The following is a 27,593-nucleotide window of genomic DNA, read 5'->3' on the forward strand; positions in this document are numbered from 1 at the left end:
ACAAAAGGGGAATAGGACTTCTGAGGCCTTTTTCCTTCCTGTCATCTATGTCTCAGGATATGCAGCAGCTGTCTTGTGTTCAGGTCTGAACTTCCCCTTTCCTCTGAACCTCTCTCCCTACTCCCTCCTTTCCTGAACCTAATAAAACCTGCCCTTTTAAAGTTAAGTCTTCTGAGGATCTGAATAAACCCCAAATGTCGTATGTTCCCTGGACCAAGGGCAGACTGCGAGCCAGAACTGAAAAGTTTCCTAATAAAGTGACTCAGAATTCACGTTTACTGAAGAGTTTAACATACTTATTCCAACTTACCATCCCGGTTTCTCAGACTCGTATCAGCCAGGCCGTGTGCTTGTCAGTGAGGACCAGCCCAAACACTGGATGAAACTAGCCCCATGAGAACATCCTAAAAGATTTATGACAAACCCCTAACTTTTGGCAAGATCCTAGAACACTCACTGGAAATCTCCACTTGGCAATTACAGTAGCTTTTCCTAATAAGCCTGTTGATTGGAACAAAATTCTGGCTTGCACACAAAAACCTAATGAACCTGGTCATTCTATTATCAACTCCAAACTGTCTTTGAAGAAGATTCTGATCTTCTTCTAAAGCCCGAATCCATCTGGGTAGCATTTAATTCTATGTTTACTAACAGGCTGAATGAACCAGGATCTTTTAGTTGAAGGGCCGGCATAGAATGGGAAAACCGTCCACTCTACATTTAGCTAGCTTGGCAAACCAGCTCACTCAAACTCTAGAAGGGGTCACCTGAAATAAAGACCACTAAAGTCTCAATTTCAAACCTGGCAAATGAAGGTCCCTCAACAGACCAAAACCTCCTGGTTTCTGCTAGTGCTGCAAAGGGCCAGGGTTCTGGAAAAAAAAGACTGTTAGAAAATTAAGCATTCCAGAAGCCCTCTAGCCAGTCTTTCCATCCTCCTAATCCCCAGTGACAGGGCTCCAAGGACCTACAGGGACTCTTCTCTTCCCAGTTCTCCCTCTTAATCAGCTCTGCTCAGAGAAACCACTCTCCAGACTGAGAATCTCTTTGTCTTACTGACCCCAGAGCTACATTCTTGGTGCTCAACATCACTCCTGGAAAGCAGGTCCTGCAGGCATCAGGGAATGAAAACAGCTTAAATAGTGGGGGTCTCTCCTAAACCTCAACAGGTTTGTGTCTCTGCACCTATTCCCTTTTGTTTCGGCCTCAGAGATTCTTACCCTTCTCTCCTTGGTTTCTCCACCGCATTCATTTACTGGGCCAAGATTTCTCAGGAAAGTATCATGCCAGAATTTCTCCCAAAGGAAGGAAATAAATAACTCTAGAATCAAAATTGCCAACCAGGCAAATTAAATGACCCTTCAACATCTTTTATTTGCTCCATCTCTGGTGGCACTATAGGGGAGCCTGAGGATACTGATCTTTTGTCCCTATTGGGTCAGCTACCACCCTCTTCATGGGCAGATTCCTCAACTGATATTGGCAGGATTCACAGTGCACCTCCCATCAAGATTCAAACAGATCCCTCAAAACCTCTCCCCAGAACTAACAGCCTATAAATAATGAAGCTCTTTAAGTCACCAAGCCTGTAATAGGGGATCACAGGACTCAGGGTCTTATTTTCTCCTGCACTAGTCCCTGGTCGTCTATTTAACCTGTGAGAAGATCCAGTAGCCAACGATGGAGGTTGGTCAAGGACCCTGGAGCAATAAAAGACATTATCCCGGGGGCCCTGTTGTTCCTAACCCCCACATACTGCCATCCATTCCCAATGAAGGCTAATTCTTCTTCACTAAAATTGTTCTATATAGTGCCCTTTCATATTTCAGATGATAAGGATTGCCAGTATCTTCTTGCTTTCACTTGGTAAAAACAGTAATAAACCTGGACAGTAATGTCCCAGGGTTACACAGGCAATCCTTCTCAACTCTTTATAAACCTTAAAAGCTGATTGGAGGATAGAAAATTTTCTGTAGGCTCTAGTTGGTTACAATATGTATATGGTTTGTTTCTCTGCTCCCTTTCTCAAATCTCTTCACAGGAGAGAGCATTCACCTGTTAGAACTTTGGGTCTTAAAAGGACCTAAGTCCTTAAAAGGACATAAAGTCTTCAAAGAAAACTTGCAGTTTGCACGAACTCAGGTTCATCTCAGGGCAAGGACTACATTTCAATCCAGGTAGGTTTCATGGCATCCTGAACGTCCCAAAACCTAAAACTAAGTGTCAATTACGAAGCTTTCTCCGACTGGCTCTCTACTGTCAAAATTGAGATTGCAAACTTCTCTCTTACGGCTCAACCACTATATGCTTTACTTAAAAATTACAAACCTGGGGACATCTGGGTGCTGCAGTGGTCTGCCTTTGGCTCAGGGCTTGACCCTGGGGTCCTAGGATCGAGTCCCACATCTGGCTCCCTGCTTCTCCTTTTGCCTATGTCTCTGCCTCTCTCTGTGTTGCTCATGAATAAACAAAATCTTTAAAAAGAAAAATGAAAAACCTGACCCTGTCACTTGGAAAGATCAAGAAGACCTAAGCTTTGGAGACTTTAAAGAAAACCCTAATAAAGCCACCTGCCCTCAGATATCCTAATTATCAACTTCCCTTTTCCTCGTTGTTTGGAAAGAACTTGCCCAAAACTATGGGGGGGGGGGGGTCCTCATTGACCCATAGGGTATGAGAGCCAACCACTGGAGCCTGTGACCAGGGATATCCTCCACCTCAGAACCATTCCTGCCATTGCCCTCTGGCTAAGGCCAGTGAAAAGTATAGGACCCCCTGGAGCGAAGCTTGTGCTGCATGCAGCATAAGGCCCCCTAAATTCTGACCACACTCAACACCCACCTCACTTCCTAAGAGATCCCCTAATAACTGCTCTCATATAACTCCTTCTCACTGCAGAAACCTTAATTAAGCCTATTTTCTCTCCTTCACGGAGGAGACCACTCACAACTGTGTAAGACAAATCACCTCTTGATTCCATGTGACAATTCATAGAAAAATCCTCTAACCGAGGCAGATTTCTCATGTTTTACTGATAGTTCTTATTTAAAAGGTAAAAATGACAAATACTGTGCTGGGAATGCTAGCGCAGCTCCTTAAGAAGTAACTGAGGCAAGCACTTTTACCTTTAGCTACTTCAGCCCAACAGGCTGAAGTTACACACCCTCAGTCAAGTTTGTACTTTGGCCAAAGGTAAAACCACAAACATACCCATAGCTGGTATGCCTCTGGGTAGCTCAGGACTCTGGAATGTTATGGCAACAATGTGGTGCCTTTACCTCCATGGGGATAAAATTAAAAATGGCTCGTAGGCTCAAAATTCATTAAGTGCTATACCTCTGCCAGCTGCTCTTTTATTAAGGTTCCTGGGCATTCCAGACTTGACTCTCTGGAGGAAACCACCTCGCTGATATTTCCACCAAAACACTGCTCTCAAAGAAATCAAGAGCCAAACTTCTGTCACAGTCCAAAGGGATGTTCTCCCAAATGATGATTTGGGAAAAACTGACAAGAGATACCCGATAACTGACCCCAGAAAAGGAAAAACAATACTGGGAACCTAATCACTGTTGGTTTGATAAAAAGAACTGTATTTTGGACCAAATTTGGCCCAATTCATGAACCAATCCAGGTGGGGAAATATAAATAAAGCCGCACAAAGTGACTGCACCTTGCTTGTCCCATGTGTCCAAAACACAATGCAGAAAAACATGCTCACACTGCTCACTTTACATTACCTAAGGGGCCAAAGTTAAGCAAACGGATTACATACAGCTACCCCCACCTCATGGATTTAAATGTTTTAGTCATGGTTTGTAGGTTTTCTCACTGGACCAAAGCTCTCTCTTGCACAGGTCACTGCTGCTTCTATAGCTAAAATTCTGCTAGAAGAAAATTACCCCAATATAGAGAAACCCTCTTTACTTCATAGTTATCAAGGAACCCATTTTACAGGCAGGTGCTTCAAAACGTCTGTGCTGTTTGGCCAGTTTTACAACACTTTCATTGTGCATACCATCCTCAATCCTCAGGTTGGTCCAATGTACTAAGGCCACTATTAAGATTCAATTGGGGGATCCCTGAGTGGCGCAGCGGTTTTGCGCCTGCCTTTGGCACAGGGCGCGATCCTGGAGACCCGGGATCGAATCCCACGTCAGGCTCCCGGTGCATGGAGCCTGCTTCTCCCTCTGCCTGTGTCTCTGCCTCTCTCTCTCTCTCTCTCTCTCTGTGACTATCATAAATAAATTAAAAAAAAAAAAAAGATTCAATTGGCAAAATGTGGAGAGACCTCCCGTATTATCTTGGCCTACAGCATGGCCATCGGTCCTTAACTCAGATCTATCCCCTTGGAACTCAGACTTTTACCCTCCAAAAATAATCAGAGAACATCCAATGCAATTGAACCCTGCCTGCCTCCTTTGACCCACAATCGATAAAGATATACTTCACCACTGTAAAGGCCTAACTGCTTCTATGAAAATAACCAGGCTTTGGTAGAGCAATCTTTTCACCATGCATTCTTGAGAGACGAAAACTTAAGAACCACACCTTGCAACTAAAGATTTCATCTGTAAGAAAAGACACCTCTGGAATGACTCTCTGCGACCTCACCCTAAAGGCCCCTCCTATGTACTGCTAAACCAACCCTTGTGCTGCCAAACTCAAGAGACTTTTGCATTCACATGACATGTCTAAAGCAAACCCTGACTGGACCTACACACCATCTGGTGACCTAAAAGACTTCCTGGAATTGAAGCAGATGATATCTGAAGAGGTTGCTTCCACAAGATGTCCAGACCAGGTCTGTTAGAACGTTCAGGATTCAGTCTTTTTCCTCTGGACTATTAACTGACTCTGGATTTTTATCCCAAAACTCATGGTTTCTGAATTTTCTACTTTATTTTTAACATATTTGATTAGAACAGTTCTCTTGAGATAACAATACTGTTTAAAAGGGTCTTTGGGGGATCCCTGGGTGGCGCAGCGGTTTGGCGCCTGCCTTTGGCCCAGGGCGCGATCCTGGAGACCCGGGATCGAATCCCACGTCAGGCTCCCGGTGCATGGAGCCTGCTTCTCCCTCTGCCTCTCTCTCGCTCTCTGTGTGACTATCATAAATAAATAAAAATTTAAAAAAAAAAAAAAAAAGGGTCTTTGGGAATGCCTGGGTAGCTCAGCAGTTGAGCGTCTCAGGGCATGATCTCGCGATCCCGGAATCGAGTTTCACATCAGGCTCCCAACATGGAGCCTGCTTTTCCCTCTCTCTCTCTCTCTCTCTCTCTCTCTCTGTGTGTGTGTGTGTGTCTCCTGAATAAATAAAATCTTTTAAAAAATAAAGTGTCTTTGAAGTTTTGCTGTTTTGCCAAAAGCCCACCAGCTATTGCTTCATACCTTCCCAAATGAACTCCATTAATTCTTAGAATGCTCTTATCACATGCACTATTCTGCTTTCGTGACAGCTCAATGGGGCAACTTCTAGTAGGCATTCAGGACTCTGGGTCTGCCTCCTGTAGAGGGAGCTTTTCTCCCCTAAATTGGAATCCATGCCAATTAATATTTTTAATTGGCTACTTTCAAAGATTTTATCTTTTTAAGCAATCTCCACACCCCACGTGGGGCTTGAACCCAAAACCCCGAGATTGAGAGTTGCACTCTCCACCACTAGGCCAGCCAGGTGCCCATAGATGGCCTTCAGATCTAGGATCCTGGTTCAGAAACATCACACAGTTGAGAGTTGTTATGTTACTTTTGACTCTATACTTGTTGCCTATCAAACTTTTCTAAAAATGATGTACCTAATGAAGAGACGATCTCCAACACTTACAATCTTGATAAATGTACCCTAGAGGTGGGAGATGCTTGAGTGTTCTCCGTGCTCCCCCTCGTTACTCAAATGTGACCTCAGGAGGTTTCCAATCTATAGACTTTTCCCCCAATGTGGGACATTTACACCCAGGAAAGATCCTTTTTAGCACTGAGGAACAAAAGGTCACAGAATTAAAAGGATCTGATTGTTGATCAGTAAGGTTTTTGGGGAAGATCTTGATCAAAAGAGGGAAAAAATGTAAAAATTTATGAAACAATACCTCTCTAAGGTTAGAAGGGGAAGCCAGTACCACTGAATGCCAATTACAGGAAGAACTGTCAGTGACAACCCCAACAGAAGAATTTCAACAGCAAAGAATCATCAATAACAGGCCTCAAGGGGGAAATTTACACAGTGTTTCCTGTAAGAAATTAACCACCCTTACAACTCCATCACCCTGAACTCCTGCTTTTTCCAAAGGACTTTTGTTCAAAATAACCCCTTCCGACTTCCTCATTCCCCATAAAATAACCTTTTTCTCCTTTTTTGTTGGTCATAGCTTGTGCGTCCAAAGTTACAAGTCTCGGTTATTCCCAAATAAGCCCATTTTTACTGGTAAAATAACTATTTTTCAGGTTACTGTATCATACCCATGCAATTCCATCTTCACAGCAACCCTCGGAAACTACTGGACCCACAGTTTACAAGTAAGAAAACCCCAAAGGAGCAAGGCCTGATCCAGGTCCCGGAGCTTCTAAGAGATGTCACAGAATAGGGGTCAGAGCCAATCACACCTGTGATAACTGAGCTTCACGACTCTGCACTGCTTTCAATGCCACCACGGCAATAGACTGCTGGTTTGTGGGGAAAACAAGAGATTACCTAAAAATCACTTTTAAAGCCTCTTACAAATGTCTTGGGAGGGTGCTTGTAAAAGAGCTGGCTTGGAACACCTAGATGGCTTAGCTGGTTGAGCATCTGCCTTTGGCTAAGGCCATGATCCTGGGTCCCTGCTTGGCGGGGAAGCTGTTTCTCCCTCTAGGTTATCAACAGATACACAGATATTCATTTTATTGTGTTTTATATGCTCTTATACCCATGCATATGTTTCACAACAAAACAACCCAGAGCCTAACCCTGGTGGCTTCTCTGGAACACCAGGTACCAGGTCAGGAGCCTGGCCCATCATTATAAAGAAAAATACAGGTTTAGCCAGATACCAACAGTTTCTTGTTAAGAAACAGTTATGCTGTGATCCTTTTTTTTTTTTTTTTTTTTTTTTTTTTAATTTCAGAAACTTAAACACTGGTCTTTCGCAGTCTGGGACAAAGAAAAAATTACTCCTTTTAATTGAGAATATAAATGGAGAAACTGTTTTACTCTTGCTAGAACATTCTGCAGTCAAGGCAGGGAAAAAAGGTAATTTACTTCCCAAAATAAAATCTTCATAACCATAAATCTATTCTAAGCTATGTTTATTAAAAATCTACAGTCAGAAGAAAAGCACAAAGGCAACATCCATCAATGAAGATTAGTCAAGAAGAGGAATAATGGAAATAACATGGAAAAAAGTAACAAAAGAAATGCTTTAGAAGAACAGCTTTTTTCCAGTTAAACTGAAATATATTTCATCCTCTGAGAGATGCAAGTCATACATTATGCATAGTATAATCCCATTTTTATTAAAAGTATAATTATATAGAACATATTTGTGGACACAAGAAAGGGCCGGAAAGGATAAAGATCAAACCACCTTGAAGTACAGGGGGTAAAAGAGGCTCATGTGACTTTCAAATTTTGCTTTATCCAATTCTGACAAGCTAGAATTATTTTCCAACATGTATATGCTTCCTTTGTAAATCCCTTAAAACGCTAAAAAATATTAATTAAAAAAGCTTCCATGAGGGCAAAGCTGCAAATTAACAAAATGTCACTTTAGCTAAAAATCAAAGAAAAATTGTACAGGGCAAGTCCAAGTACTATGACCCCATGAAGATTTATTTTTGGAAAGTATTTTTTAAAGCTGATTAGTAAAACCAGTGTTTGGAAGGACTAGCTTTCTACTCCACTGGATGATCAGAGACCAAAACACAGTATTGGGTCAGAAGTTCTAATACTGGAAAAATACAAATGTACTTTTGAGAGAGGAATTAAGCAGGAGGAGCTGCTCCTCAAAAGCAAGACTGAGTTATCAGTGCACATCCTTGAACTTCTGTCCCAGCGCCAGCCAACACCCCTCCCCTTTGTATGCCATCATAATCTGGAAACATGAAGACTTGCCCTTTGCACACAAGGTAACAAGGCTGAGATCAAAGCCCAGGCCCCTGTGAGCAGTTCAGAGGAAACGTCACTTGAAGCTCAATGACACACCACCTGACTTTCCCCCATAAAGGCCACTTTGAACACACAGGAAAATATTCACAGTGCTTCTCTAGTTTCTTGCGGTATGCAAATGGTTTCCAGGTTTTGATTTCACAGAGAAAAAAAAAACAAAAAAAAATTGGGGGGTAAAAATACTGGGGGGGGAGCAGGGGGAATAACATACATCTATATAGAACTGTCATCTTTGTATTTTACCATTTCCTTAAAAAAGGATGTTAATACTTCAGAAGCAGGAAGGATATAGCCCTGGGGCCAGCACCATTCATAGGCCAGAAACTGAACCAAATCATTTTGTCAATTAAGCAGATGCCAAAAAAGCTGACAAAATACTTACTCCTCATTCAAAAAACAAACACAAAACCTCTTTGATGAAACTTAAAATACTTGCTGAATATGACAAAGAATATCATCTGAAAACAAGGGCAATTGGGACTCCTGGGTGGCTCAGTAGTTGGGCGCCTGCCTTTAGCTCAGGTCGTGATCCCAGGATCCGGGATGGAGTCCATCATCCGGCTCCCTGTGAGAAGCCTGCTCCTCCCTCTGCCTGTCTCTCTCAGTCTTTGTCTCTCATGAATAAATAAATAAATAAATCTTTTTTTTTTTTTTTTTTTTAAAAAAAAAGGCAAACACAAGATACTATATACTCTTGATGCTTTTACATTTTGTTTTTTTTTTTTTAAAAAAAAGATTTATTTATTCATTAGAGACACAGAGAGAGAGAGAGGCAGAGACACAGGCAGAGGGAGAAGCTGGCTCCTCGCAGGGAGCCTGTGGGACTCGATCCCAGGACTCCAGGATCACACACTGGGCAGAAGGCAGGCCTTCAACTGCTGAGCCACCGAGGCGTCCCGAATTTGCATTTTTTAAAGGACTTAACAAAGGAGCACATGTATGTACCCAAAAATCTAGATGAGATGGGCCATTTTTTAAAACGATTTTTTTAATCCTAAATAATGGTATACAAATAAGAGAAAATTACAGAAGCAAAGAACCGTGCTTAAAAAGATGCCAGGCTCAAGACAAATTTACAGGCCATTTACATCCTAACTTTTCCTGGTAAAGAAATAGGAAATGGGAAACCTTCCCAATTCCTTCTGAGAACTGACAAGCTAACAAAGAAAGCACAAGAAAACTGTATGTTAACTTCACTTGCCAGTCCTAGATTTTTTTTTTTGACTTTTGCAAATTTGACATGCAAAGAATGACATCTGGTTTCAATCTTGATTTCTTTGATCCATGTATCTATAGTTCTCTTATGAACTGTTAAAGTGCCTTTTGTCCTTTTTTTCCAGTAGTTTTTTTTTTTTTTAATTCACTTCTAAGAGCTCCTTACACATTAAGGACATTAACCCTTTGTCATGTTGCAACTATTTTCCCCAGAAAAAGTAAATGACTGCTTTTTCCTGTTTATAGCACTTGAGGGACCCCTGGGTGGCGCAGCGGTCTGGCACCTGCCTTTGGCCCAGGGCGCGATCCTGGAGACCTGGGATCGAATCCCACATCGGGCTCCCGGTGCATGGAGCCTGCTTCTCCCTCTGCCTGTGTCTCTGACTCTCTCTCTGTGACTATGATAAATAAATAAATAGAAAAAAAATTTATAGCACTTGAAATTAAAGGATTTTTTGTAATCACTCTAAAGTCAAATCTATTACCTTTTTGCAATTGCTTCTAATACTTTCATGCTTAGGAAGTCCCTCCTCATTCCAAGAACAGAGAAATATTCACCTTCATTTTCAGCTAGACGTTTTTGGTCAAAATAATTTTTAAATGTTTAACATCCATCCCTTTAAAAATGCATATCCAACAAAATCATTGTTCTAGGAAAATAACCAAATGAGTATAATTATATTCACTTTAGTTGTAGAACAAGTCAATGTCCAATATTTAAGGCTGGTTAACTAAATGATGACAGTAAAATGCTTTACAATAAAACACTACAAAGCCATTCAGGAAAACAGCCATGGGGGGGGGGGGGGGGGCAGGCAAGAACATCTCCAATTGTCATACAAAAACTACACTTAATTGGTAAACCACGCACTCTAGATACTTTACCTAAATATTAACTGTGATCCTCTCTGGGTGTCAGATTGCATGTGAGGTCTTATCACTTTATGCTTTTCTGTATTACATTACTAATGAACATGTATTTGTGATCAGAAAAAAGCTTAAAATTCATAAATATATATATGCAAAACAAGCCACTAAAAAGAATTTTGCCCACATGCTTAAGTCACAACTCTTTCAAAAAAAAAAAAAAAAATGCTTTTCCTTCACTTAACACACTTAATCCCATATTACAAATAGGATAATAATGACTTAATTCAAGAAAAATGGAGGCTTGCCAATCTTCCTAATTACCCAAAGATCTAAGGAGTAAGGTCTGATTTATATTCCTGGCAAAACGACCAAATTAAAAACACAGCCCAATGACAATTATCAGCGGTAATAAGTCAGGCTCAACTAACACAAACGGTTCCATTTTTCCTTAATAAACTGTGCCTTAGCATGTGAACAAGCACAGATGAGTTCAACTAAGCTGAAAAGCTAACCTCAAAAGCTTCCCCATCTGACTGGCTGTGCTTTTATCCTTTAATGCCCCAATCTCTCTCTCTGAACAGCCCCATTCTCTGCCTATTGGTGCGGGGTGCTCCTTGACCCACCAGACTCCATGGCTCAAGGGGGCTCCCCTGCTAACCATCCCTCCCATCTTGTACCCATTTCTGGGGCCTCATCACTGTGGAAGACAGGAATAATTCTGGAGTAGAATAGGAGTGTATGAAGAGGGATGACAATATCCCCCAGGGACAAGCTAACCCCAGAACTCCCTAAAACTTTTCCAAACTGTCGACAAATGATCACAATTAGATAATACCTGTAATCAGACTAAAGTAGCTCAAAGTCAGAATTTTGAACTCAGAACCAGGGAAGACCTAGAGATGGTCATGCCAGGGTCCCATACTGGCTACTTCTCCCCAGATGTACCTCATTATCCTGCCCAATAAAGGCTGGGTGGGAGAATGAATATGAAGGGTAAACTAGAAATCCCAAAGACCCACCCGCCAAAGGCAGTAAGGGGCACAGATAGGAAGCAGAGACTCATGTCCATTTAGAAGCAGCAGAACAGATTCCAACCAGAAACTCTGAAGAGGAAAAAATAATGCCTGGATAGGCACAGAGAGTGTCTAGCGCCTACTCCAAGTCCTGTGCTACATGTGTTATTAAATTCCTGCCCACAATCTCAGGAGTTAACAAAACTAAAAACTAGTTAGAACAAGAGTTTCCAGAGACCTGGAGTACAGATGAAGTCCCTACTTTGGAAAAAGCCTAAAGGATATAATTAGAAAGAGTTACTTGAGGCTATTACTGAAGTATGATGCACAAGTCCCAATTTTTTAACAGTACCAGTGCAAAAATAAGGAATGAAAGCACAAGAACTCCATCAACCCAAAACAGACATCATACAGGTCCAAAGGAACAGCAGACTAACCACAAGTGTCAAAATTTAAAACTGGAGTGGAAAGCTTATATAAATGGCATCTAGCCTTACTTTTGGCTGATCAACTTCCAGGTGGTCCCAATTCATGTTCCTGGTTATTGGGATGATGGTGAAAAATCTTCAAGTTTATATTTAACTTTTTAAAATTCAGCTGATTATTCCCATCACACTTTAAAAGACAAGCAGATTTGAAATCTAAAAAACCTTTTAAGCAAAATCATATTCTGACAGATTTTTATTCATCTTTAAGAAAAACATTTCATTTAAAACTTTAGAGTCTGAAAAGTGAGATTTTTATTTTGAAAACTAAAGCCCTAAAAATGATCTACAAATAAAATTCCTGGCTACATCATAAAATTACAAGACAAAATGGGAAACATATCTCTAACATTTATTACAGTGCTAATATCCTTACTGTAACAATAACTGCTATAAATCACCAGGAAAGGGATCCCTGGGTGGCGCAGCGGTTTAGCTCCTGCCTTTGGCCCAGGGCTCCATCCTGGAGACCCAGGATCGAATCCCACGTCGGGCTCCCGGTGCATGGAGCCTGCTTCTCCCTCTGCCTATGTCTCTGCACCCCCCCTCTCTCTCTGTGTGTGACTATCATAAATAAATAAAAATTTAAAAAAAAAAATCACCAGGAAAAAACACAAAACTAGAAAAATTGGTAAAGGAAATAAGTAAGCCAAACAAAAACTCAGAAGTGTTCAAACTCACTAGTTATCAAAGAAAAGCAGAACATAATGATTCTATTCTTTGCCCATATCGGTTTATAAAAAAAAGGGGGGGGGGGACAGAACTGGAAAGTTTAATTTTAATAATAATTCCCAGTATGTTAACCTGTATGCGGTAAGTATACTGCACATACCTTATGTAACAAAGCCTTAAAAATGCAAATGGTGTCCCTTCCAAAAAAGAAGTCTAAAGAAATAAGCTGAAAAATGCACAGATTTCCATACAAGGCTGTTCACTATTGTATTATGTTCACCACAGCAAAAAACGGCTCATAAGCTAAATGCCCAACAATAGAAGGATTTGTCAAACAAAACAGGATGCATTCAGCACAAATGAGCTGTTAAAAGCCATGTCTTAAAGGGCTATTTAATGACTTAGTCATATGCCTAAGGTACATTGCTAAATTTTTTTAAAATTGGTTTAAAAAGCTCCTATATCTATTTTAAAATACAAATATACATGCGTGTACAATGCATGTACACAAAAAAATTTACTTTCAAATAAACCAGAAAAAAACATTTGATGAGTAAAATAAACTATTTTATGTGTTTCCAACACCATCTTAATATTCCTTAATATTCTAAGACAGGTCACCAGTTTCACTTCCAGATATTTTTCCATTATTTCTGACCTTCATTCTGATCAACCAATAGCTTCGTATGCTTAAATAATTCTAACCAATAGCTTCAGCATTCTTTATATAACAATCTCTAAAACAGTTGTGCATTTCCTGCATATTCTTCTTCAATCAGTCCATTTCCTATGGTAGAAAAGCAGAAAACACAAAAATTCCTGAGAAACGACACTCCCCACGGATTACTCTATCCTTCCTCTCTATACAGACCACAGACCACTACACACACCCAGGAGAAAATCAAAAGCAAAATAATTTTATTTCCTGGGCAAACATTGTCAGTGGTCAGATTAAATTAAGAAAAAGTACAGAGACCTCTCTAACACATTCTTCACCAAAGTGACCAAATGTTTCACAAATGGAGCTCTACAGCTAGTAGGATGCACATTTCCACCCCATAGTAGGTTCAGTCAATTTTGCACAGGCTTTAAAAGTGGGTAAATATCTGCGCTTGAGTTCACTTATGGCAATGGTTCTCAACCCTGACTGTGCACTGGAATCACCTGGGAGGCTTTTTTTCTTCTTCTTCTTCTTCTTAACCCCAACACTCAGGCTGTACTCCTGATCTCTGGGATGAGACTAGGCAGCTGTAGTTTTTTTAAAGTTCCTCAGATGATTCCAATTTGCTGTCAAGGTTGAGGATCACTGACCTGAAGCAAGTTTTTCAAACAATAAATAACTACCCATGAACATGAATAGAGAAATCAATTTAGTGAGCTGGGGCCAGCAATTATTTTAATTTAAAAAATAAAAGAATAAACTAGAATAGGCTAGAGTACATAAATGCATTGCTTCTAGTGCAAACAGATATTATCTCATGAAATTTTTCAGTTAAAAATATGTAGTTCTTGGCAATACTACCGAGACTAAACTACAGATTCAATGCAATCACTATCAAAATCCCATCTGCCTTTCTGGCAAAAACTGACAAAATGATCCTAAAATTCAAATAAAAATGCAAAGGACCTAGAATAGCCAAAACAATCTAGAAAAAGAACAAAACTGGAGGACTCATGCCTTCCAATTTCAAAACTTAATACAAAGCTATAGGAATTAAGACTTCTTGGTAATAAGGATGGACAAATAGATCTATGGGATAGAACAGAGAATCCAGAAATAAACCTTAACTTTTATTTGTTGTTTTTAAAGATTTTATTTAAAAAAAAAAAAGATTTTATTTATTTACTTATAAGAGACACAGAAAGAGAGGCAGAGACACAGGCAGAGGAAAGAGAAGCAGGCTCCATGCAAGGAGCCCAATGAGAGACTCAAACCCGAAGAATCAGGGATTATTACACCCTGAGCCAAAGGCAGACACTCAACTGTTGAGCCACCCAGGCATCCCTAAACCTTAACATTTATGATCAGGTGATTTTCAACAAGGGTGCCAGGACAATTCAATGAGGAAAAAATAGTCTTCAACAAATGTGCTGAGAGAACTGGAAATCGCACATAAAGGAATGAAGCTGGACCCCTACCTCACACCACATGCAAAAATTAACTCAAAACCAATCAGACCTAAATCTAAAAGATAAAACTATACAACTCTTAGGAACACCTGGCTAGCTCAGCTGGAAGGGCATGCGACTCTTGATCTTGGGTACCTGAGTTTGAGCCCCAAGTCAGGTATAGAGCCTTCTTAAAAAAATAAAGAATATCAGAAAACATAGGGGCAACACATAAGGTAAATCTTTGCGACTTTGGGTGAGGCAATGGTTTCTTAGATATGACATCAAAAGCACAAGCAACAACAACAAAATAGGTAAGTAAGACGTCCCCAAAATTAAAAACTTGTGTTTTGGGTGCCTGGGTGATTCATTAGGTTAAGCATCTGAGTCCTGGGACGCCTGGGTGACACAGAGGTTTTAGCGCTGCCTTCAGCCCAGGGCATGATCCTGGAGTCCCAGGATCAAGTCCCATGTCGTGCTCCCTGCATGGAGCCTGCTTCTCCCTCTGCCTGTGTCTCTGCCTCTCTCTCTCTCTCTCATGAATAAATATTTTTAAAAATAAATAAAAGCCCATCACAAAAGAACACATATGGTATGATTCCACTTATATGAAATATACAGATAAAGCAAATACACAGAAGCAGAGGTAAGTTAATGGCTGGCAGAGGCTGAGGAGAAGGAAGAATGGGGACTGACCACTAATAGGTATGAGGTTTATTTTGGAGCTAATAAAAATGTTCAGAAATGAGACAGTGGTGGTGGCTACCACTCAGTGAATATACTAAAACAACTAAAGCATCCTTTGAAAAGGTGGGTTTTATGGAATAACAACTCAGGAAAGTGTTTTTTCTTTTTGCAGGTTATTCTGTGTCAAGAGGTCCTTCCTTGTCATTCCCTCAGAACCTCATGCAGTTCCTTTACCACAGGATAGTATGGATAAATAATCTTTCCAACTCACAGAGCCAGACATCAACTCCAGGACCAGATCACAAAATCAATTCAGGGCATCACACTAATTTTTTCATGAAATGGGACTACAGGATTTCCAAATACACAGCATACAAAGTTGTGTATGGTTTCTATGAAACTTGTTTGAGATGGACACAAGCACGCTTGACCTATACACACACACACACACACACACACACACACACACTTATCAATTAAAGTGTGTCAGTCAAACAAGGTCTGGAAATGCTTTTGATTGACACCTGACACCTATAAAAAAAAAAAAAACAGTACTAAGTATGAGATTGTTTGTTTTTTTAAGCATGAGATCTTAATAATTGAAAACAGAAACTGAGTGCTCCACTTTGGAGCACTGCCCTAAGCAATGAACTAAATGCTAGGAAAAGTGACCTGGACCCCATCTGCTTTTACTGCCCAAGTAATAATAAAAGATTCCCTATCCCATTCACCTGCCAGGGCTTCTGAGAGGGTGCAGACCAGCATCTGGTTGGGGAGTCCACAGTAGACCCCACAGGGAGCTCACAAGGTGAGGGTGCAAACTCATCATTTGAAACTGGGAATGACAGAGGCTGGAGGAAGGGCAGGGTAGGCAGCCTGGACATGCAGGGCCTGAACTCACACTGGGTGTCAGGAAGCAGGTGCAAAAAGCAGAACTTCAACAGAAAAGGCAAAGCGAGATTGGGTTTATCTTCACAGGAATGAAAGAGAAAGGAAGGGAAACAACAACCCACAAAAACTTCTCTGAGGGAGAGCACATTTTCAGACTATAGGTCAGAAGTCTGGACACAAAAGACGCCAGCAGCTGCACAATACGACGGCATGGTCAGAAAATAGAAGCCCTTGGGATGAACCTGAAGATAAGATAGAACTCCTATAATTCTTCCTGGCAAGAAATCTGAGGTCATCCTCAAATCAGCAGGGAAACTGAACTTCTTTGGAGAAATTACCACAATAACAGGGACAGGATTTCTACCAAGGATTTTTGCGGTACACCCAATTCCAGGGTCAATGTCAAGGTGACAGACCTTGTTCATTCAAAAACATTATGTCTATATAATACTTCAATTTAGTGAAAAAGACCTTGAAAAGAGGACACTACTTTAATATTATTAAAGACTGAGACCCCTGAGTGGCTCAGTGGTTGATCATTTGCCTTTGGCTCAGGGTGTGATCCCAGAGGCCCCGGGCTCTCTGCATAAAGCCTGCTTCTCCTTCCTCTGCCTGTGTCTCTGCTCCCTACTCCTGTGTGTCTGTGTGTGTGTGTGTGTGTGTGTGTGTCTCATGAATAAATAAAATCTTAAAAAAAAAATTTAAAGATTATATACAATAATGTATTCTAGGAAAAACTGGCTAAAAGGACTGTTACATTAAAATCTGTTCTTTAAAAAAATGTTTTTAAAAACCCTGTTCTAGGGCAGCCCGGCTGGCTTGGCGGTTTAGCGCCGCCTTCAGCCTGGGGCCTGATCCTGGAGACCTGGGATCGAGTCCCATGTCGGGCTCCCTGCATGAAGCCTGCTTCTCCCTCTGCCTGTGTCTCTGCCTCTCTTGGTCTCTCATGAATAAATAAATAAAATTAAAAAAAAAAAAACCCTGTTCTATAAATACTCTATAATTTATTAAGAAAAAGAAACATATGGGGTGCCTGACTGGCTCAGTTGGGAAAGTGTGCAACTCTTGATCTCAGGGTAGTGAGTTCAAGCCCCACAATGGGCACAGAGCCTCCTTAAAAAAGAAAAAAAAGGGGGATCCCTGGGTGGCGCAGCGGTTTGGCGCCTGCCTTTGGCCCAGGGCGCGATCCTGGAGACCCGGGATCAAATCCCACGTCGGGCTCCCGGTGCATGGAGCCTGCTTCTCCCTCTGCCTGTGTCTCTGCCAATCTCTCTCTCTCTCTCTCTCTCTCTCTCTCTCTCTCTCTCTCTCACTGTGTGCCTATCATAAATAAATAAAAATTAAAAAAAAAAAAAGAAAGAAGCCATAAAAAAAAAAAAGAAAAAAAAGGAGGGCAGCCCGGGTGGCTCAGCAGTTTGGCGCTGCCTTCAGCCCAGGGTGTGATCCTGGAGACCCAGGATCGGGTCCCACGTTGGGCTCCCTGAATGGAGCCTGCTTCTCCCTCTGCCTGTGTCTGTGCCTGTGTGTGTGTAAAAAAGAAAATGGAAAAAAGAAATGTATTAAAAAAAAAAAAACCAGACACACAAATGGGGGCAACTGGGTGACCCTGTCAGTTAAGCGTCTGCCTTTGGCTCAGGTCATGATCTCAGGGTCCTGGGATCCAGCCTTGCATGGGGCTCCTGCTCAGCAGGGAACCTGCTTCTCCCTATCCTGCTCCCACTGCTTGTGCATGAGTGCCCTCGAGTGCGCACTCTCTCTCAAATAAGAAAATAAAATATTTAAAAAAAAAAAAAAAAAGGCATCTGGCTTTAGCTCAGGTCATGATCTCAGGGTCATAGGATCAAGCCCTGGCATCACATCAGGCTCAGCGGGGGATCTGCTTTCTCTCCCCTTCGCCTCTACCCCTCCCCACTCATTTTCTTTCTTTCTCTCTCTCTCTCTCTCTCTCTCTCTCTCTCTCTCTCTCTCTCAAATAGACAAAATCTGAGAAACTCAGGACAATCAACTGAAAAATAGAACAGTTAGGTAAGCAGAATAGCAAACACACTGCCATTTCATTTTCTTCTCAGATACACAAAATGACTTGTCTCCCACCACTACCACCACCACCCCAATCGCCCCCGGCCTCTAGGACAGGGCCAACAGACTGTGGGAGCAAATACTGCTACTTCCAAGCAAAGCCCATAGGAACAATCTTCCAGGCCAAAATTCCATGGCAAACAGAGACCACATTATAAAGTCAGCAGCAGTAAGATGGAAGGAGCCTAGATCCCCAACTTGCCACTTAAGGAGAACTAGTCAAAAAATATAAACAAGAAATAACTTTTCCAGGGACACCTGGGTGGCCCAATTGGTTGGGCAACCCACTCTTGGGTTTTGACTCAAGTCATGACCTCGGGGCAACAGGCTCAGCAGGGATTGAGATTGTTTGAGATTCTCTCTTTCTCTCCCTCTGGCCCTCCTTCCGGTGTACTCTCTAAAATAAATAAATCTTTAAAACAAAAATAACTTTTTATTCTGTTAGGATACAGATTCTGACTAGCGTAACTGCCCTGAGTAATACATGTGATTGGCTAGAAGATATGGACGCAATCACTTTCTCTATTCTTTTTACCAGCTGGATGATGGTGTATGTTGCCAGGAAAGGAAGGGCAAAGGGAAATCACTTCATTCTAAATAGTAAATATTTTTAAATAAAGAGCAATTGGGGCACCTGGGTGGCTTGGTGGTTGAGCATCTGCTTTTGGTTCAGGTCATGATCTCAGGGTCCTGGGATCAAGTCCCGCATCAGGCTCTCCACAGGGAGCCTGCTTCTCCCTCTGCCTAGGTCTCTGTGTCTCTCATGAATAAATAAAATCTGTAAAGAATAAAAATTTTTAAAAATAATAAAAATAAAATAAAGAGCAATAAACCTGCAGACCATTTATTAGGAAGAAAATCTAGAAAAACGAAAGCTATAAAAGATCTGCATTATGGGGAACCCTGGGTAGCTCAGCAGTTTGGCACCTGCCTTCGGCCCAGGGCATGATCCTGGAGTCCCAGGATCGAGTCCCACATCGGGGTCCCTGCATGGAGCCCGCTTCTCCTTCTGCCTGTGTCTCTGCCTCTCCCTCTCTCATGAATAAATAAAAATCTTAAAAAAAAAAAAAAAAAAAAGATCTGCATTATGTTCATGGACAGAACAATTCATTATAAAAATGACAAGTCTCGGGATCCCTGGGTGGCGCAGCGGTTTAGCACCTGCCTTTGGCCCAGGGCACGATCCTGGAGACCCGGGATCGAATCCCACATCGGGCTCCCAGTGCATGGAGCCTGCTTCTCCCTCTGCCTGTGTCTCTGCCTCTCTCTCTCTATCATAAATAAAAATTTAAAAAAAATAAAAAAATGCTTTAAAAAAAATGACCAGTCTCCCCAAATTAATTTTTATACATTTAATAAAAATTCCCATTAAGTTATTTTGAAACCTAAACTGAAAAATGCCAGGGGGAAAAAAACTGAGCAGTAAAGCCTACTATAGACTGACCATAATGAAGAAAATAGCAAAGTCATAGCAAAGGAATAGAGAATAGACAGATAAATGGAATAAAACAGTAAGTGCCACAACAGACCTAAGGATTCAGCATATGATTAAGGGGTCATTTTAATTTAACAAGACAAGGATGAACTAATGAATAAATGGTGCTGGAAAAAATGTAGGGGAAAATATAATCCTTACTCCATGCCACACTCCAATAAAGCTTTAAATAACAGCCAAATATTTTTTAAAAGGACAAAGAAACATATGAAGGAATATTAATAAAATCTTGGGGTAGAGAAAGCACAAGAAAAAGATTGACAGATCTGAATTCAAAGCATAGACAAATATTTGTAACTTATGACAAAAAAAATGCAAATCTTAATGGCTTATTTCTCAAACAGAGCGAAAGCAGAATTAAAATAACACATCCAGTAGCATCAACTTTACTCAAAGATTAAGGGAAAAAAATGTTTCATATTAAACCAAGCACTGATGTTTCTGGAATAGAATAAAAAATTCACATTATTTTTAGATAAAACAGAAGACTTAAAAGAAGTGCCATGCTTGTTATACTCCCAAACACTTCAAAATACATATATTCCCCATGCCATATTTCTGTGGAATAACTTGTGAATCAGTGTCTTAACATATAAAGAGGTTTTAAAAAAAAGATTTTATTTATTCATGAGAGAGAGAGAGAGAGAGAGAGAGAGAGAGAAGCAGAGACACAGGCAGAGGGAGAAGCAGGCTCCATGCAGGGAGCCCGATGCGGGACTTGATCCTGGATCCCAGAATCATGCCCTGACCCAAAGGCAGACACTCAACCGCTGAGCCACCCAGGTGTCCCAATATATAAAGAGTTCTTGATGATAAAATATGAATTCAACAGAAAGTGTTCAGCACTGATTTCATCCATACTACTGTGCCCTTCCTATAAAGGGCCAGATAGCAAATATTTTACGCCTGCAGGTCATAAAGCATCTTGAATGCACGTGGCTGTGTTTCAATAAAACTTGATTTACAAGAACAGGTGCCAGGGGTTATCCCACTGGCAGCATCCGAAATGCAAATTATCGGGCCTCACCCCAGACCTTCTGAATGGGAAACTCTCCAGTTTGAGTTCAACCATATCAGACAAGGAAGAGACTATACCCCTAGGCCAGCTGATTTGCCTTTGGAGACAGCTAAGGATTTCAGCCAGCACTGCAGAAGGGACGAGAAAGCCAAACCAATCTGAGGCTGAAATTCCAACTACAGTAGCAATATATGAGGAACAGCGTTTCCAGCAGGGCTCTCCACAAGAAGGGTGAGGAAGACCATCCAGAGTCCTAACAGCACAGCCTCCTCGATGAAGGGATGGTCCAGAACCAAAACACTAATGCCAATTAAATAAAGCTGATGGCAAAGGGACGCCATCTCAAAGGGAGACCACATAAAAGAAAGGTCTATGTGTTGGGGTGGGGAGGTTGTGGAAGATTCCTACAGGAAATGCCAGAAGGCACTAACAGAAGGAACAGAAGGACCCAGGCGCCTGGCTGCCTCAGTCAGTGGACCATGGGACTCTTGATCCCAGCATTGTGGGTTCAAGCCTTTTATTGGGTATACAGGTTCCTTAAAAAAAAATAATAAACTCTGGTAGCCCAGGTGGCTCAGCAGTTTAGCGCCGCCTTCAGCCCAGGGCCTGATCCTGGAGACCCAGGATCGAGTCCCACATCAGGGTCCATGGAGCCTGCATGGAGTCGGCTTCTCCCTCTGCCTGTGTCTCTGCCTCTCTGTGTCTCTATGAATAGATAAATACTCTTAAAAAAATAAAATCTATTTTTTAAAAAAAAGGAGCAAAGGACCAAGCTAGGGTACTCAGAGGAATGAAAAGCAGTCCAGGTAAGAGGAAGGTGGGGAAAAAATGAGAAGGATCCAGACCGCAGCCCCCTCAGCTGTAAGGTGGGAACCAGAATCATACCCAACCCCTAGGGCTGACACAGGAGGTGCTAGCTTCTCTACCCTCTTCTATGCCAACAGGAGCTTACAAACCCAGAGCTCCAGGCAAGACCTAGGAAGGGCACTCTATCACTAAGGGTATTACTATCACTAAAAGTAGGAATCAAGACCCAAGAGTTATTAACTCAGATCAGTTGACCACATTCCAGTTTCTTCAATGATAAAAATACAGCCCAGAACACCTCTGCCTGCCGGTGGCTGGGACTAACAACAATGACCTCAAGTGCTCAGCACAGAGCCGATGTACACAGCTCCTATCTTATGGGGCCCACTGGCCAGTCTTTCTTGGGTCTGCTCTATAGCCTAGAGAGGCTCCGGGAGGAGAAATGCTTTTTTATGAAACTGTGCTCACATTCAACTCAGCTCTGCAAGATTCATGTTGAGAGTGAAGAAAGGGAGGTAAGCCTCTACCAGGCACTCACAGGGATGCCCCGGGCAAATGACACAAAGGGGCTACTTTGGGCAAAATCTATGGCAAGAACTGTAAAAGAAGGTTCTCCTGACCAATGACCAGAGAAAGCCACGGTCTGGGGCAGCCAGGGAAGCATCGGCCCAAGGCAACTCTGACTCCTCACTGAAAGACTCACCGAGGCTGCAGAGAAACAATAAGGAAGAATGGGAGCCGAGCAAGACCAGGGCCAAGAGGAAGATTTGAGGCTGCCATCTAAAGCCACTGAAACAGCTCACGGCAGTGAGAACACTTGATTTAAGTCCTGAGTATGATCCTCTGGGGGATTATCCATTGTTCACTACTGTGTCCATTACACTCGAATACTTAGATGTTTCTGTATAGAGTATATATGCAGATCATGCCTGCCACACTTCCTGGGATATAAGAATTTTCAAAGGTCATTTTTGATTAATCCAGCTCTTTGCTTTTTGTGCTATCTTTAGAGTCTAAGCTTGCATAACAAGCAACCCCACTGAAGTAGTGCAAGAAATGGTTAGTGAATAAACGAGTAGATAGAACTCTCCTTCGTGGAGTACATTTTCAGATGGCCTGAGAAGCCACCTACACCTGAGGTCAGGGACTTGCTGAAATCAGAGAAGAGAAGGCTAAGGACAACAGAAGTTCTCAGAAAGATTTACATTTCCACAGAGAAGGAGCTCCCCCAAAACACCCACTCCTTCCCTTTATGACTACATTTGGGTTTGTCAGGTTGGCATGACAACTTAACATGCCCTAAACTTGCTCTTCTACCATCTCAGATGTTTTGGGTTCCTTTCATTCTAAGTGCTCAGACCAGAAACTTGGACACTGCCCTCAACTCTTTTTTTATACTGCCTCCTCACCTCCCATAACTGGTCTGTCAGTGATCTCCTCAGCCCCAACTCAGAATCCCATCACTTCTCACCACCTCCCTGGTTACCCTCCATCATCCTGGTCTGACCACCACCCACAGCCCTCACCCAGCAGGTCACCCTGCTGCCCTGCCCTCTCTGCTTCTAATTAATTCTCAAATAACAATAACCAGCAGGTCCTTGTTAAATGCTAAATCAGTCCACAACCCCTCTACTCAAAACCCTCCATCAGCTCCCATTCCCCCTCAAAGTAAAATCCATAGGCCTTACAGCATATGGCCTTACATGATTCAACTCCTACTGCCTACTGCCTCTTTGACCTCAAAACCAAATGCTCTCCTCTTGCCTCAGGGCCTTTGCATCTGCTGCTTCCTCCACTGGGAATGTTCCTCCCCCAGATATCCATATGACTCACTTGCTTCACATATCCAATCAAAGATGACTCAGGCCTTCCCTATCTATCCTTTCTAAAATTTCAGCTCCTACCCCAACACTTAATACCCTCAATCCTGCCAGATTCTTCCTCAGGGCATGAAATACTGTCTGCCTCCTCACCAGAGTGCGAGCTCCATGTGGACAGAGAATCTCCATGCAGCATGCAGAGCACGAAAAACATTGCCTGGCACACAGCAGGTCCTCAATAAATGTACGAAATGCATTAAAGTCCTATGAAAAGTATAAGCTGCAAGCCAACCTCAATTATTCCACAGTCAACAATCTAGAACCTGCAACAAAATTACAGGCTAGAAATAGCAAAGCTGGGAGGAAAAAGGAGACGGCCGGCCATACGGTGCCTTAAAGCACACACAGGGCTCGTTTAAATCCTGTGTCAGTAATGTACAGCTTAACCTGGAGCAGGAATGCTCCCTAGCAAAAGAATAAAAGCCCAGACAGGCGGCCCTCTGAGGAGAGAATAACTGGAAGAACAGCGGGAGTAAAAATGAATTAATGAGGTTATCTGGCATTGGGAACAGACTAGTGTGTTGGGAGTTTTATAGGAAAGGCCTGGAAACCGGTCAGAGAGGGACTGTAAAATGTTTAAATTAAAAAAGCCTAAGAGGATTAAAGAAAAATAAGTTTTTAAAAAGCTTTCATTTACAAGTACAAGGCACTATATAACTGCAAATTATGTATGACTGCTGACTTTTAATTCCCCTAAGCAAAATGGGAAAATTCCTCAAGATATCAGTGGTGCCAGAAAGGAGTCTCCAAAAGGACCCCAGGTTTGTCTTTGGAGACACTGAACAGGATTTCTAGATACCAGACCTTAGGTTCCCTGAGGGCAAAAGACTAAGGGTTATTCAACAATGATTTGTTCAACAGCACCTGGCACCAAATTAGCAGGTGGACTAATGAAAGGTTATGTGAGCTTGCTCCTGGGACACCTAAATAATTTCTGCACTACTACGACCTCTAGCCTTTGCTATACAAACATGATGGGCAGTGTGGCCGGCATGAAACTTAGCAAAACCCTCTACAATATTCTAGCCAGGTACTTTCATTAAGCATTTTTAAAACATCCTAACAGATGTTCGAACTCAGCTTCATTAACTTTGTCACAGTCAGAAAAATACAACTACCATGCGACCATGTGGGAAAAAAAAAAAAACTGTCAATATATAAAGTTCTTGAAATACTTTTCTTAAAAAAAAAAAAATTTCACTCCCTACTCAGAGCAAAAAAAAAAAAGAGAGAGAGAGAGAGAGAAATGCCCTGGAATTCAAAGAAAGAAGCTGGTCGCCATTTTGACAAAGGAAATGGTCTAGAAAGCAGATAGCTCACGCTCAGGCTGTCAGGTGAAACAGGTAGGCTGGCTGGACACACCTGCTCACCTTCTTTCAACTACCAGGCGTGCCATGTGGGCTTATGCTGCACATCCACTGCTGGCCACTTTAAAAGGCAGGTGCCCAAAAGCTATTTAATTCTGGAGAAGTGAAAGGAAACCACTAGTGACAGGTTCACAAGTGATCCTAGTAGAGTCAACCATAACCCAGTACAGAATTCGGAATCTCTGCGCTGAAAAGACCCTTTATAAATCTCACCAGATTCAGACACCTTCCAGACTATCCAGGGAAAGTCATGTGCGAAGGTGAAAAAGACAGGTGCAGACAAGTGCAAATGGGGGAGGCCCCAGCTCCACAGCATTATTCAAATGCAAACACATAAAAAAAGAAAAAAGAAAAAAAAAAAGAAGCTTCAGCGACCCCTGATTTTTGTCTCCGGCTTTAGAGAGGAAGAAACTGGCGGCGAGAAGTCACATGGCCAGTTAATGACAGCTCAAGCCAGGCAGCCTCGGGACTGTCCTCGGGACTCCGGTCCCAGGTCCTCGCACATCACTGGCCTTCTCAGCACACCCAGACGTCAGCAGGGAGAGCATCTCCCCCCTCCCATCTTCCAGAATCGCAAGAATCAAAGTAACAGCTCCTGACGCCCCAGAGCCAGAGATCCCTAATGGGTGACTCTCTCCCACATGCAATCGCCCTCATTTACCCTCTGCCCTGACAATCGAGAATTTCACATCCGTCACGCTTAAAGCCCCCAGCCTGAAGGCCGAGCTCCCGTCGGCTGCCCACTCCAGGGCGGACCCAGAGCCAACGGCAGGAGAAAACCCCGAGCCCTTAAAGTAGTCACACTCGAAAACGTCCGTGTCTCCTCCCAGCAAGGTAGCAACAAGGGGAGTCGGCGACCCCCGCGGATCAGGCCGGGGAGAAAGGCCCCGGGGTGGGAGCGGCGGCTTCTAAAATTACTTGGCGCAGCCTTTGTAGGGGAGGAGAAGGCGGAAAATGTACAAGGCACCCCCCCGCCGCCCTGCCGGTGGCCGAGTTCCGGGGCTCGGGATGTCCGCGCGCAGCCCCGGGAGCCGGGCGAGGGGCGGGCGACCCCGGGACGCGCGGCCCGAGGCCCGGCGGCGGCGGCCAGCCCGGCCCGGGGACCCGCTCGCCTCCCGCGGCGCGGCCTGAGGGCCCGAGCGCGCTGGGCTCCCGCGGCGGGCAGCGCGAGCGCCCGGGAGCCGGCGGGCCCGGGCGGGGGGGGCGGAGGCCGGGGGTCGCCGCGCATCCAGGGGCCCCGCGGTCCGGCCGGCCGGCGGGGGCGGGGGCGGGCGCCCGGGGGCGGCCCGGGGCGGGGGGGCGCAGGCCGCGCCGCGGGGCGGGTGACAGCGCGCGGGGGCCGTGCCAGGCCGGCCTCGTGGGCGCGGCGAGCACCTCGCGGCCCGGCCCGGCAGGTGCGGCTCGCGGGCCGGGCGGGGGGCGCGGCGGCCCGGCTCTCACCTGGCTGCAGCCCGCTGGGCTCCCGTCCTGCCGCCGCGCCTCGGCGCCGCAGTGCCCGCCGCCGCCGCCGCCTCCGGTCCCCGCGACAGCCGCCTGCAAAATGGCGCCGCGGAGGGGCGGGCCGGGGGCGGGGAGCCGCGGAGCCGCCCGCCCCCGCGCCGGCGGGGACCCACCTCCCTCTCCGCCCCCGACCCCCGCCCGCCGCGTGCCCCCCGAGGGGCTGCCCCCTCCCCCGCGGGGCCCCGGCCCGGCCGCCGCCACCCCCCGCCGCGTCCCCTGCACCGCCGCCTAACGTCCCCGGCCGCTCCCTCCCCGTGTGGAAATCGCCCCCCGCCTCGCGCCCTCCCGCCACACCTGCTCCGGGGCCCACCTGGCTCGCGGAGCGCGCGCCCCGAGGCTCCCCCGTGGCTGCCCCCTGCACCCGTCAGCGCGGCGGGAAGATCGCGGTGCAGTCGGGCGGCGAGCGGGGCTCGCGGGGGTGGCGGGGGTGGCGGGGGTGGCGGGGGTGCAGGACTTACGGCAATTTCGCCGTCTCTCGGGTTAGGCCTCCAGGTTCTTGGACTTAGGGGGGAGACGTCCTCATTACATCATGCGGACGCGGGAACGCCGCCCCGGGGACCGCGTCCCCCCGCGGGCTGGGCTCGGCGGGTGCGGGGTGCCGCCCGGGAGTCCGCGGATCCAAAAAGCGCCCCCGCCCCCGCCCCCGGCGACGGCCGCGCAGCGGAAAGCCCGCAGGTAAAATTTAGCGCAGCGCAGCCCCGCCCGGAGCGCTGGGGCGAGACGCACGTGGTTGGGCCCCACCCCCGGGCTGCTGCGGCCCGAGGTCTGCGGGGAGGGACTGGCGTTTCTGACAGCTTCCCGGGTGATGCCGCCGCCGCTGCTGCCCGCTGTCACCCTTCGCGAGCCACTGCTGAAGACTCTCTAAATAACATGGCCAGAAGCAAACAGAAAACACTAATAATTAGCACTCTCATGCACCTTCCATCTTGAAACCACTCTGGGTTGCTGTTTCCACCCAATAATAACTGACTAGTTCCCCCGAGCAACTCTCGAGAGAGCTGAAGAATTGTGGCCTGTTTGACCTGGCGTGGGGAGGGGCAGATTTTATCATCAGAATTTTCTGGCTGCTTCACACGGTGTGGGGAACTCCATGTTATAGGTAGCAGACGTATCAATGAGGGGGGAGGGGTAGGTGACCAGCAAGTGGGAATTTCGTAAAATACAGAAGTATAGTCCGTGTTTGTGAGAATCAATCGTGTGTCATCATATTTACTTCTCTAATAACTTGTGTGTTTAAAATAGAAGAGTTGGCTGGTAAAATTCAGTACATATTGTCTTGTATGTCAACTATACTTGAATTTTAAAAAACTTATACATTGGAAGGCCAGGTGTTCTAATCCTCATTGAAGATGGAGGAAATAAGAGACA

At 44.2% G+C, this 27,593-nt stretch overlaps 1 protein-coding gene across 21 annotated transcripts in view; it reads right to left on the reverse strand.

Moving 5' to 3' along the window:
* The window catches only part of SLC23A2 (solute carrier family 23 member 2), a 135,197-nt gene extending 108,025 nt beyond the window's left edge, over window positions 1-27,172 (reverse strand). For 2 of the 21 annotated variants that reach the window (XM_072736307.1, XM_072736304.1), the window contains exon 1: window positions 26,684-26,942. The gene's annotated coding sequence lies outside the window, so the exon portion shown is untranslated. Of the gene's footprint in view, window positions 1-310; window positions 3,037-26,165; window positions 26,284-26,535 lie in introns of those variants that run through there. The other 19 variants (XM_072736305.1, XM_072736313.1, XM_072736320.1 and 16 more) reach the window with 16 other exon arrangements.
* Between the last annotated feature and the right edge of the window lie 421 nt (window positions 27,173-27,593).

The sequence above is a fragment of the Vulpes vulpes genome, chromosome 14, assembly GCF_048418805.1.
Source record: "Vulpes vulpes isolate BD-2025 chromosome 14, VulVul3, whole genome shotgun sequence".
Lineage (NCBI taxonomy): Eukaryota > Metazoa > Chordata > Mammalia > Carnivora > Canidae > Vulpes > Vulpes vulpes.